Source organism: Perca fluviatilis, chromosome 16 (assembly GCF_010015445.1).
Source record: "Perca fluviatilis chromosome 16, GENO_Pfluv_1.0, whole genome shotgun sequence".
In the NCBI taxonomy this organism is placed as follows: domain Eukaryota; kingdom Metazoa; phylum Chordata; class Actinopteri; order Perciformes; family Percidae; genus Perca; species Perca fluviatilis.
Window position 1 is genome coordinate 34,078,826 of NC_053127.1, and position 12,405 is coordinate 34,091,230.

Genomic DNA, 12,405 nt, shown 5'->3' on the forward strand with positions numbered 1-12,405 from the left:
CCTGTGTGCTGCTCTGTGTTCAGAGCAGGAGAAAAGTCTGACTGACTTTCTGAGGTTTGAGCGACCTGTGGGGAGTTTGTTCCAATAGAAGCTGCTACAGGTTCAGTTAGAATACTAACTGGATCATTCTGACAATGCCTCGGTTATATTTTAGGCTAAAAGCTGCTAATGCATTGGTAGGTGCAGGACAGTGGCATGTGTACAGTTGGCAAGGGCACTGCCACTGCATTAGCTATCTCTATCCTTTGTTTAAATCTCAACTACACACCTGTAAAGTTTCATCACTACCCTATGCATGGTTGGGACGCTATCGCAGTGACGCAATCTGTCCACAGACAGAGAGACAGAGAGACAGACCAACAGACAGACATGTAAACACCTGGCAAAGTACTAAAAAACCTCTGTGGTAGTTCCTGGTAAAGTAGGTGTCTCCAGGAACCCATTTTGCCATGATGACACACACACACACACACACACACACACACACACACACACACACACACACACACACACACACACACACACACACACACACACTCAGACTCACAAGGGGAAAACTAGAATTCCCGCCTTGCAGTTGTAAGCCTTAGCCGACCAGTCAAGTTCCAGTTTACATCCATGTTTGTCCAGACTCATCGTAGTGAAGACTTTAAGAGAATTTATTTAAAAAAATGTATTATGTTTCTTGTTTCTTAGTATCTGGCCAAATGTCTCCCCTTCTGTTCCTGACCTTTTGTATATAAAATCTCATCACTTCATCATCTTATCCTATTAGACAATTGTCTGAATGTTATCAGAATTAACGTAGGAGTTCTGAGTTATGGTCAAAAAACTTGTTATGTGATGTCACGGGGACCCTTAACCTTTGACTTCCAAAATGTAAACAGTTTAGAAATTGAGAAATAGAAGCTATCGCGTTCACAAGAATGGGACAGACAACCATGAAAAACATAATGCCTCCGGCCAGGGTTGTAGCACAGAGACAAAACAATACCAGTGTCACTGTCGCAGCTGGTAGCAACTCTAGCATAATACAACTAAATGAATAAAACTACTTTGATGCAGACTCACAACCACAACACAGCAGGCCAGATGCCAAGAAGCGACATTTCTCAGACAGGAGCTGGGGATGCTCTAGTCTAGTCTACACTATACTGTAATATAGCAGTCTCCTTGGCCAACCCATGTTTCATTAATATTCGTGAACACGGGGTGGGTCTATGGATGCCATGTGCTATGTTTCTTCAGCTGAATCACTCAGGACTAAAACATGACTGACATATATGGTTGGGTACCAAAACCTGTTGTCAATATGGCACCAGTTCCTATATGACCGTTATCTCCCGGACCGAATGGCAACACAGATTTTGGTGCCTCATTGTGGTACCACTTAAATGCCTGCGCTGCCCCCTGGTGCTCCGAAACGAACTTTACTGGCAACAGAAGCATCGCTGCATGTGAGGCTAGTTCATATTACACTTGGCAGCAGGTAATAGTATCCTACCGTTAGCTAGCAGCTGGATTAAACATGGTTAAAATGCTGACAGCTAAACAGTCTAATGTGTTTCTGTATTTCACTGGAAAGGATTCCAACAGCGGGACGTCCAACAGTCTGCAGCTGAAGACACAGAGGAGACTAGCTGAGCTTTGAGACACCGTGGACACTGCCGCCATCGGAGTTGTTGGAGAACCAACACAGGCGGGACTTAATGGTGCATTCAATTGCACCTTGTAAACTCATGGTGCATTCAAAGTTATTGATGAGTTCCCTTCTGCCATCTAGTGGTTCTTCTTTTTGTTGTTTAACAGCAAATGACTGGTGAAATAAGGTATTGTTATTACTTTTAAATAAATCCTTTAAATTTGACCGTATGGCATTAGCAAAGAAACCAGCTTGATGTTACCAACTGTTGTTTTTCTTCAGTTGTCTGCTCTTCAAAGCTGTCCGTTGTTCTTTTTTACTGGTGGGGTTGTTGTTTTCCCATACCAGGTAGAATAATGAGCCCATGCAGTACCACTCTAAAATATACTGAGTGTGTTGGCCTTGGTTCAGAGCAGAATCACAAAATAGTTACTGATTTTATGACAATTTTAATTGCACTCCTATTTGGAGTTGTAGGATTCCTGCAGATTTGGAAAGTGGCCAGAAAGCCTTTTTTAAAGAAGGGATTGATCATTAAAGCTGAAAAGGATGAAAGGGTGCTTTGGGTTTTCAGGACAACAATGCACTGTAGTTTCTAGCCCCCAAAAGAGTTCCACATTATGAGAAGGGAAGTGATTTTTCAATTTTGGGCAAAGGCTTTTTGGCCTAAATTAGTATTGTGTTAGACTAAGGCTAAGAAAAGGGCTTAGCAGAAATTACAGCAATGGGATTTTGATTAATGAGAAACATTCATTTTTGTATTGACCATTTAAAAGACTATTAAGATTGCCACTCAAGCGTTGAGCGTTAATCATAAGGCAGCCCTACATAAGCTTCCATGAAATTTAACGAGCATTGTAAAGTCTGAAGCAAAGCAAGGAGCTTTGTAGAGAATTAGCTTGTAAATGAAGTCCTGAAACAACACTCATATTAAACGTTTGTTTTCGGTGCACACACTAATGATATGTTCTATTTTCTGACAAAAAGTGCTTGTTATTCACACTCAGTGCTGCCAGTATATACAAAATGTTGTGACAATACCGGAAAAGAAAATCTGACCTTATAAAGATATTGCACTCGTTTTGGGCTTGAGGATATTTAAATGACAACTAATAATTCTAATTGCACATTAACAGTCATTATAACAAATAAAAAGTTAGTTTTAAGAGTTACACATTCTCCATGATAAGACTGTAGACAGCAGTTAACATTAAAGGTCCAATATATAGGAATTTCTCCCATCTAGCGCTGAGATCATATATCAATAATCAACTCTCTCGCACCACGCAGTTCAAAGTAGGTATTACAGCTACGGTAGCCTTCACGCTTCAAAAAGCCGGTCTCTTGCTCTTTTTCTGGGCGAAGAAGAAGACTCCTGTTCCTGAAATTTGGATTTTGAATACGTGTGGTCCTCCATGCTTCCTTCTTCAAACTTGCCGGGGCCGCGAAGCTACGATACCCATTAGCAGCATTAGCAGTATTAGCTGTGAGTTTATCATGTGACAGCGAAAACGCTTAAGGTGGAGCAGTATGTCCTGTATGTCCCTTACCAGCTAACGTATTTCAAGATGGAGCATGAATATGGAGCGTCTACCCCAGTTCATGAGAATGCAAATGTTAAATTTCAAGCCAATAGGAATACTTGGAATTGATGGTGGTGGTAAATATTCATGAAAAAGGACAAGTTTGTGAACGGGCAACACCGATTTTGATAATGAACAACTAAACACGTTACACACTGGACCTTTAAAGCCTATCAGGAAAGTACCTTGAGAATAATTTTGGCACTGTATCAAGGATTGAACACCAATGACAAGCATTCAACTAAATATATATTAAGGTGAAGAACTTGACGGGGAAATTTCAGACGAAGACTGGCAAGATATTTTTCTTTATTGTTCTTTATTTTTTCAAAAATGAAAATGAAGCAGCTGTGCAGTCATGGGAAATGTTGGCGAGGGTGCGGGTCTTTTGATGTAGACCATTCTCATGTTTTTTGGAAATAACTGTTAGGAAATAGTAAGTAAGGAGGTACAACAGGATATGAGGTTTGGTGTTTTATCTATGTAAATACTCTGAAGAAAATGTTATCGCTGTCGATAGACATTTGATCAAAATACTATTAGAAGCTAGCAAAAAAGCTATCGCAAGCTATAGGAAACACCATCAACAAAGAACCTATTACCAATAACTGTGGAATAAATCTTTTTAATGGAAAGATTGATAGACAAGCTGAGACTACAAGAAGCACGACTGGACAGAAAATGGGAAAAAATGGACACAATACACGACTCAAAATGATGACCCTGGATTAGAACAATAGTTCTTCTGTAGGCTGTAAACATGTAAAAGGCCCTTCCCATGCTGATTTCTTCTTGCTTCGTTTGCTAGTGTTTGTGGGTTTGTTATTTTGTTGTTAAATTTGGGGGAAAAAAAAGACTGAAGTAAAAAAAAACTATGTCAAAATTAGAATTGGACTGGAGCACTTGCAGCACAGTTAGGCACATAAAGGGCGTTTTCACACCTATAGTTGGTTTGCTTTGGCCCGAATCAGCTGATGAGTTTGTAAAGTTGGAGTGATTTTCCCCTTCTTCGGTTTTGTTTCACAACTGGAATAATACAAACGTTCCAAATTCAATAACGTTCACGCCTCTTATTGGTCGGATGTGTCTGGAGGCGGGAGCAAGTAAATAAATACAGGAAGAACGTCCTGTGTGGACTAGTGCATATTTCTCTCTCAGCTCATTTCATTTAAATAATCAGACATTGTATCGCGAGTAGGGATGTACTGAATCCAGGATTCAGCCGCATATTGGGCTTTTTGACGGGGAATTTTTTTCCACCGAACCCTACGCTTACACTACGCGCGCTACGCTGGTCGCCGTAATGATTGCACCGTTGATTACGGGAAGGTGTTTACGTAGGTGGAGCGTTCAATGCAGCAGGCTGTGAGAAAGTGGAAATGGAACTCGGGAGCAGAAAAAGTTGTTGTTTGGCAGTACTTTCAGTCAAAAGAAGGCCATTCAAGTCCAGCTACATGTTCAATCTGCAATGCTGATTTGTCTGGTGGTGGCAAGGACCCTAAACTATACACAACATCGCCGCTTAAAACATTTGGTATCAAACATCCGAAAGAATACGAGTTGTGCATGAAGGAATCTTCAGACAGCAGCCAAAATGCAGCAACTTCAGGTACGACAAAGGAAGGTAAAGCGAAAAACTTGTATTAACCATTTGTTTACTTCATTAATGTATTTACTGCGTTAATGGACTGAGGATGGGAGTAGGATTCGGTATTCAGTTTCAGATTCGGCAGAATCTTAAGCAGTGGATTCGGTGCATCCCTAATCGCGAGCGACGTTACTAAGCCTGCTCTTCTCACCGAGACTTTGCTCTGCTCTGCCCGTGTCTGTCTCCAACTTTAGCGGCAGCTGGTTTGACCACGGAGATGCGAGTGACACGAGCTTGACTGCTGTCCGTTTCTGTGAGAGAAACACTGCAAGCTGCTCTGCCTCATCGCAGATTGGAAAGCAGACCTGACTACAGGAGACATTAGCTCAGACTTGTGGAGTACATATAGTTGGTGCGGTTCGAGATCGGAAAACGTTCTCACCACAAACCAACCGCTCCAGAGTTCATTTGAAAGCGTACCGAGACCACCTCATCAAGGTCTCGGTGCGCTTGTTTGGTTCGATTCTGGTGCGCACCTGAGAGTGACTGCCGTGTTCTCACCTGCCCAAACGAACCGCCCCAGCGGGGCCAACCAACTCTAGTGCGATTCAACCGAACTTAACCAGGTGTGAACGCGCCCTAAAGCTGCTGTTGGTCATCAGCGATGCTTTACCACCAGGAAGACCAAACATTCACTGAGCTGCATGCGTTCATTCTAATCAGCCTGTTCAATGGCATCAGGGCTCATCTAATACAGCTGCTGCTGATATGATTGCAAATAAAAAACTACTTTGATGCAGACTCACAACCACAACACAGCAGGCCAGATGCCAAGAAGCAACATTTCTCAGATAGGAGCTGGGGATGCTCTAGTCTAGTCTACACTATACTGTAATATAGCATCTCCTTGGCCAAACCATGTTTCATTAATATTCGTGAACACAGGGTGGGTCAATGGATGCCATGTGCTTTGTTTCTTCAGCTGAATCACTCAGGACTAAAACATGACAAAATGTAGAAAATCCAACTTTAAAATCCTGGTTAAATATTCATGAGTTTATATAACGTGGACCTGCAAATTCATGCACTAGTGAACAACAAACAGAAACACAAAGCTTCCTAAGGCTCAGAACTCCTCTCTTCTGTCTTTCTTATCAGCTCTGTGTGGAACTGTGAGAGCCTGTAGGTGCTTTCAGGGGTGCTTTAAGTTATATATCAGCTGTATTGATCTGTTAACTTTGCGTTTGTTAATCACAAGGTTAGGGGAACGATTCAGATAACATCAACGCTCTGGTCTCTCCCAGTGGGAAATTTGGAATGAATACCTCTATTTCCTGAAGCAACCTGTTTCTGTGTGTCTACCATCTCGGTAGACACACAGAAACTAAAGTGAGATAACTACGGTGGCTGGCAGGGGCAAACGCACTGCAACTAAAAAAAAAACACGTCAATAGACAAAACACAAGCAAATAAACAAACACCTTCATTAATTTGACAAGACGTGCTCAGCATTAAGCTAACGCGCTGCAAATACACACAACACAACCAAATACATAAACGGGCTGCAAATACAGACACAATGCAAAATGAAAAGCACACAAACCGCGAAAACAAATGCAACAGCAAAACGCTGCAGTTTACACGATGGAAGTTCTCCAGGCCTCTAGGAGGAGTGCTAAGTGGAACAGCTGGATTTTCGAACCCACGGAGAGAGAGAGAGAGAGAGAGAGAGAGAGAGAGAGAGAATTCATGTAATTGTTATGTAAATATTAAGTAATTGTTTTGTAATGTAGTGTGTTGTATAACGATCAGTACAGCATAAAATCTGTGTATTTAATATGTGACATGTACTGTGTATTTTCTGTAAACTGCTTTGGCAACATTTCTTTGTTCATGCCAATAAAGCAAAATTGAATTGAGAGAGAGAGAGAGAGAGAGAGAGAGACAGACAGAGACAGAGAGAGATGAGAGGTGTGTTTTGGAAACGGGAAGAAAAGAGTAGGAAAGAGGCGACATAAAAAGGAGCATATTCATCTTTACGTTTGGCCCTGGCCTTTTACAGTATTATAAAAGAGCAACAGGTTTCCGTGGCTACCGTGTTAGAGACTGATATGGGCTGAAATATGTGCCACCAGAAACTGAATTTGAATCATTTATATTTGAATTTGAATTGCTAAACTTGAATAATTGCATTGAAAAACTGAATTTGAATCACATTATTTGAAATTGTATTGTTTAATTTGAATCATTGCATTGAAAAACTGAATCTGAATAGTATAATTTGAAATTGAATTTATTCGTTTGTCACTGAATTCCAATCAAATTTGATCTTCACTGAAAATTCAACTCTCTATATATCCTCACATTCAGTTCTCACTATTCAGATTCAGATCAGCAAATTCAATTTCAAGTTACTGAGACAGACATCCGGGTACTTGGAGGATGAAGGAAGAGCAATCGAGCGCAGATCGATAGGTAGAGTTCAGTGGCGCAGATACACAGGACTCCTCTTCGGCCAGCACATACGTTTTGGAGCACAGCCTCGCCTTGACCCAGAGACTCATAGATAATATAATCTACCTGTTCACAATGTTCAAAATGTAATGCCTGGTGTTAGTAGGCCTAGGTTTATTAGTCACATTCTTCCACTTAAGTAAACTTAAAATGAACTATCTCTACTTACCTTAGCCTAGCCTACTGCATGCAAAATAGTGTGACTATCCATATTTGAAAATACATGTTAATTAATTTAAACATTTGAATTGCATTGGTTTACTTTGTACATCAGCAAGCCTGCAATACAATGTGATGTAAGAGCCAGTCCCCTGAGTTTATACAAGATGTTTCCACATTAAAACGCAAAATAGTAAATTATTATTTGAGTCTATTTTTAATCAACTAATATCTGATCGTGTGTCTCCTTCCTTAGAGCGTTTATATACATATTAAAGACTAAAGACTAATTCATGTGTTTATAAAAAGAATATTTATTATAATCAGTTCACAGATCTGAGTCCAAACAGAAACTTCACCCTTCTGAACTAAGAGGTTCTGCTTCAAAGTGAAGTTTAAACAGACTGAAATGTCCAGGCTCACTCCTCCACTATTCATTCATTTAGTTCTGCATGTAGTTATTTATTTAACGAGACTTAAAATCATGTTTCGTCGTCCACAGTCCGAGTCCCGCCAGACTCCCTTTAGGAAACCTGTGATTTAAACTTCAGCAAGCTGTGACAGTCCGCTCCGCTGAGTCCTGGTTCTAGTTCTCCCGGGCTTCCCTTCCCTCCAGCCGTCCCAGCAGTACGGCCCGGGCCTCCAGCAGCGTGGTGTCGGTTTTGGCTTCCAGGAAGCGGGCAGTGAGCTCCAGATCCTGCAGCCGGAAACGGACTCTGCTGCCCCGTTTTAGCTTCTCTCCGTCCACCGGCCGCCAGCAAACGCAGTGGAACTTCCAGCCGAAATCTACATACAGGTTGTCCTGGACTACGTGGAAGATCCTGCCGATCACCACTCTGTCTTTGGCCGGTCCGATCTGGATAAGCGGGGACCGGCGCAGCAGCGAGGCAAAGCAGTGTTCCTGCCCGGGGAAAGAGACGCTGCCGCCGGAGCTCAGATTGCAGGTCCAAGGCGGCATATATATCATAAAACACATTCTCACCTGTGAACTGTTATCCCTTGCTGTTTTTTTTTGTCATATCTTTCGTTCCAACATCCAAAAACAGTTTGGCATCTTTAGAGCTAATCCTGCGCCACTGAACTCTACCTATCGATCTGCGCTCGATTGCTCCTCCTTCATCCTCCAAGTACCCGGATGTCTGTCTCAGTAACTTGAAATTGAATTTGCTGATCTGAATCTGAATTGTGAGAACTGAATGTGAGGATATATAGAGAGTTGAATTTTCAGTGAAGATCAAATTTTATTGGACTTCAGTTACAAACGAATAAATTCAATTTCAAATTATACTATTCAGATTCAGTTTTTCAATGGAATGATTCAAATTAAACAATACAATTTCAAATTATGTGATTCAAATTCAGTTTTTCAATGCAATTATTAAACAATTCAAATTCAAATATAAATGATTCAAATTCAGTTTCTGGTGGCACATATTTCAGCCCATAGACTGACTTTTACAAGAGCTTGCTAGTTAAACTCTAGTTAAAACACTATTTAAAAGCCCATACATATATGTTACTGACAAGTAGAACACTTATTCAAAATCTAATACAAAAATTAGGAAAACAAATGATCCACTCTCTCTGACATAACCTGGCCTTCTGTTGTGTAATCTGGGCGCAGCGTTGCTTTTGTTTTCGAGGTTTGTGTGCTTTTCATTTTGCATCGTTTCTATGTTTGCAGCCCGTTTTCTTAATTTGCTTGTGTTTTGTCTATTTGCGTGTGTTTCCTTAAGTGGCAGTGCGTTTGCCCCTGTTGGCCACCGTAGGTAAAGGTATGATGAGCTACTCACGCTTATGGAGTTGGTCGAACAACTTTGCAGCTCAACTATGGAGCTTTTTCAAGTGGACAAAAATGACAACTATATTTTTAATGAAGCTTCCTGCTCTCAGGAGGCTCAACTGTTTACTATGAACACTCTCTCAGATTCCACCGCAAAGGCCTTTGCCAAAGGGCTTCCAGCTCAATCAATGATAGCACTAATTGAAATATTATCTCTTGTGCTTCACACAAATGCCCAGGCAAGCCCCAGTACTCTACGTGCACAGATTATTCCACGGACTAAGTGCTTGCTAACCACTAACTCTGCCATCTGCTCCGAAATTACAGCCATACCGCTGCACTACTTAAGCTCCCCCAGTACACAGCAACTCCCCAACTGCGAGAAGCCTCCCTGCCATTAATGCATGAGTGCAGGCCGAGTCTCAAGTGGCCTCCTTATCACAGTATCGATGTCGGAGAGATCTGGGCAGGTGATGGCGTATGACTGATGTGGGTATCTGCTACCTGCTCACCTAAATGATATGTCGGTTTTCTTCCCTTGATTTCAAATCAGATAAAAAAGAACATACGGAAGATTTAGGAAAGTATCTCAGGGCCGCAACAGGTTGATTGTATCAGCAGTGGGGAGAGGGATATTTGGTGAACAACAAGAGGAAGCTATTTCCAATTCCAGACACAAGAACTACAGGTAAGCGGATTATAACACAGACAATGGAATTCCCAAATCACAGCAAGGGCACTCCAAGCAGGAAAACACAAAAAAGGAAGCAAAAGATTAGATCAGATAGCATGACAGAAAGCTGCTTTTCTTCATCACAGGGTTCATGTTGTGGATATGGTTCAGTATTTATTCTGTAGCCATTTTGTTTCTTTGCTAGATAAACTGTAGTTCCAACTCCTTTCGTGATCCTCCGGCCACTCTGTCTGGCTGGCTTCGGATGCTTCTTCCTTCTTGATTTTAGGGATCCTGGCCTCCAAAATACTATTTTCCGCATGAGAAGCCGAGTTCTTATGTGCAGCTCCAAACACTCTAACTCCCACAGTGCAAGCAACAGCTATGGCTTCAATCAAAAACACTACAGCAGTGCCTCCAGGGTCCAGTGGCCAAAACTACAGCACTGTGGCTTGATCTTCTGGGCGTCTCCCAACTACTCCAACACGTGTGTGCTCTGATGAGGGAAATCTGGCTGTGCTGAAATGGGCAACAACACTCAGTGCTTATGCCTTCCTGACAAAATACAAATAAAAGGTTTAGAAAATGCCCCCTATGACATGCCAGAGTTTTCCCTGCCATTATACAGCTTAGGCCCAGCGCCTAAGCATATGAACGGCTACACGTTAGCGAGTGTGCGGGGGAGAGATCTGGTACCAGTTCACGGGGAGTAAGTTAGGGGTTTGACTGCCGTTCCAGGGCACTTTAACGGGGAGAAGGTTGTGAAAACACGAGTTACGGGTTGCCTGGAACGCAGCATTAGAGTCTAGTCTATTAGAGGCTGGCTTTAAGGTGGACCAGCTATTTTCATTAAGTCACAAGCAGGTTTCTGCTTTAGTGATCTCTCCCTCGATGGACAACCACTAAGCCTTATGCAAATAATTACGTGATGACGTCACTTATGGCTGGGCGATACGGATGAAAATCAGATATCACCATACTCTTGACCAAATGCCACGATGTCGATATTGCGATGATGTTGTGGGGTTGGTGCTTTAACAAAATATCTTCACAATGACATGTTAGATAAATAACCACCAGTAATGTGGATATAATGACTAAGTGGGTAAGGCAAACAATAGAACAACTAGAACAAGTTCAGAAAATTACTTTTCTGTAATGTAGCCTTTTAAACCACAAAAAGACTAAACATGAGTCACATTACAATACTACTACTTACTGCATTCTGTACTCGGCCTTGCGTGTGTCTTAATATCTTTTCACAGATCATGTGTTAAACCACTTTGCCATCTTGCTCAAGGCAAGCTATTGTTACAGAACTGAAATGAGAGAAAAGGCAGAAAGATCTGTCAGGTCACTATAGTTGATGCATGTCTTCCAGAGATCCAAAATACTACCAAACAACCTCTTAAAGAGTAGGAATAACTGGAGGAAAGCTGTTTTCATTAACCCATGTACAGAATATTTATGCTGTGCTTGCAAAAATTACATTTGGCTTTGGTACAATAAATATTTCACATTAACCATCATTTGGAAAGAAAATATATAAAATGGTAGATTCCCATAACAAATGTTTAAAGTTGACAATAATTCCGTTTATTTGATTCCTTTTAGAAGTCACAGTGTAAGACGGTTGTCTCCTCCTGCATCCTACTTTGTCTTTCTGATTACATTTCCTGTTTTAAGCTTTACCAAAAATATAGAGCATTTTAAAACAGATCATATGTTGGATTATGCAAATAAGATTCAAATAAGTGGAAATAAAATCTGTAACTTCCAGCTGCATATACTGCTACATAAATAATGCTCCTAACAAACAAGAATAGCTTGTGAAATGCCTGGAAACTTGCAATCTTTGCCTATCAGCTATTTCTTTTTTACTTAATATATTTTATTATATTATATTAATATATTTACTGTAATAAATAAAAAAAATGACCCCAATACATCATCAGTTATTAAGGAAACATGCTAAGTTGAAATACTATCTTTTCTGACAACAATGCTAATGCCAGTAGTTTCTCCTTTTGAAATTTCCGTGACGGAATTTCTGTTTTTGTTTTGGCCATTCTGACAGCCAGGCCGGGTTGCCAGATATACCTGTAAAAACGGAAACTCAGCGCGCTACAGCTGTAACGTAGTACAGCCATGAAAGCAGCACACAATGAACAGGATCAACGAAGATAGATTCTACCCGACCTCAAAAAAACAGCATGCTTCTAACAGTTGTGTGACCAGAGACATAACAAACCCCCTGGTAAATATTGGAGATGTAATGAAAGATGGAGACAGCTTAGGGCCCAAAAGGACGCAGAGTCGGCTTATTTCCTCCCGAACAGGTAAGCATTAGCTTCAGGCTAATTTATCACAGCCACTAGGGACGGGCATTTTATCTCATTTCAACATTTGTGTACTCACATTGAATTATATAGCTAGAGTACCCGAGTTGGTTACTCGCAAAAA

General features: G+C 41.1%; 1 protein-coding gene and 1 pseudogene across 1 annotated transcript in view; both read right to left on the minus strand.

Moving 5' to 3' along the window:
- Positions 1-12,405, minus strand: part of ntm (neurotrimin) — a 526,533-nt gene that overhangs the window by 505,112 nt on the left and 9,016 nt on the right. The gene's annotated exons all lie outside the window — the stretch shown is intronic.
- On the minus strand, positions 7,107-8,448 carry LOC120543852 (annotated as a pseudogene).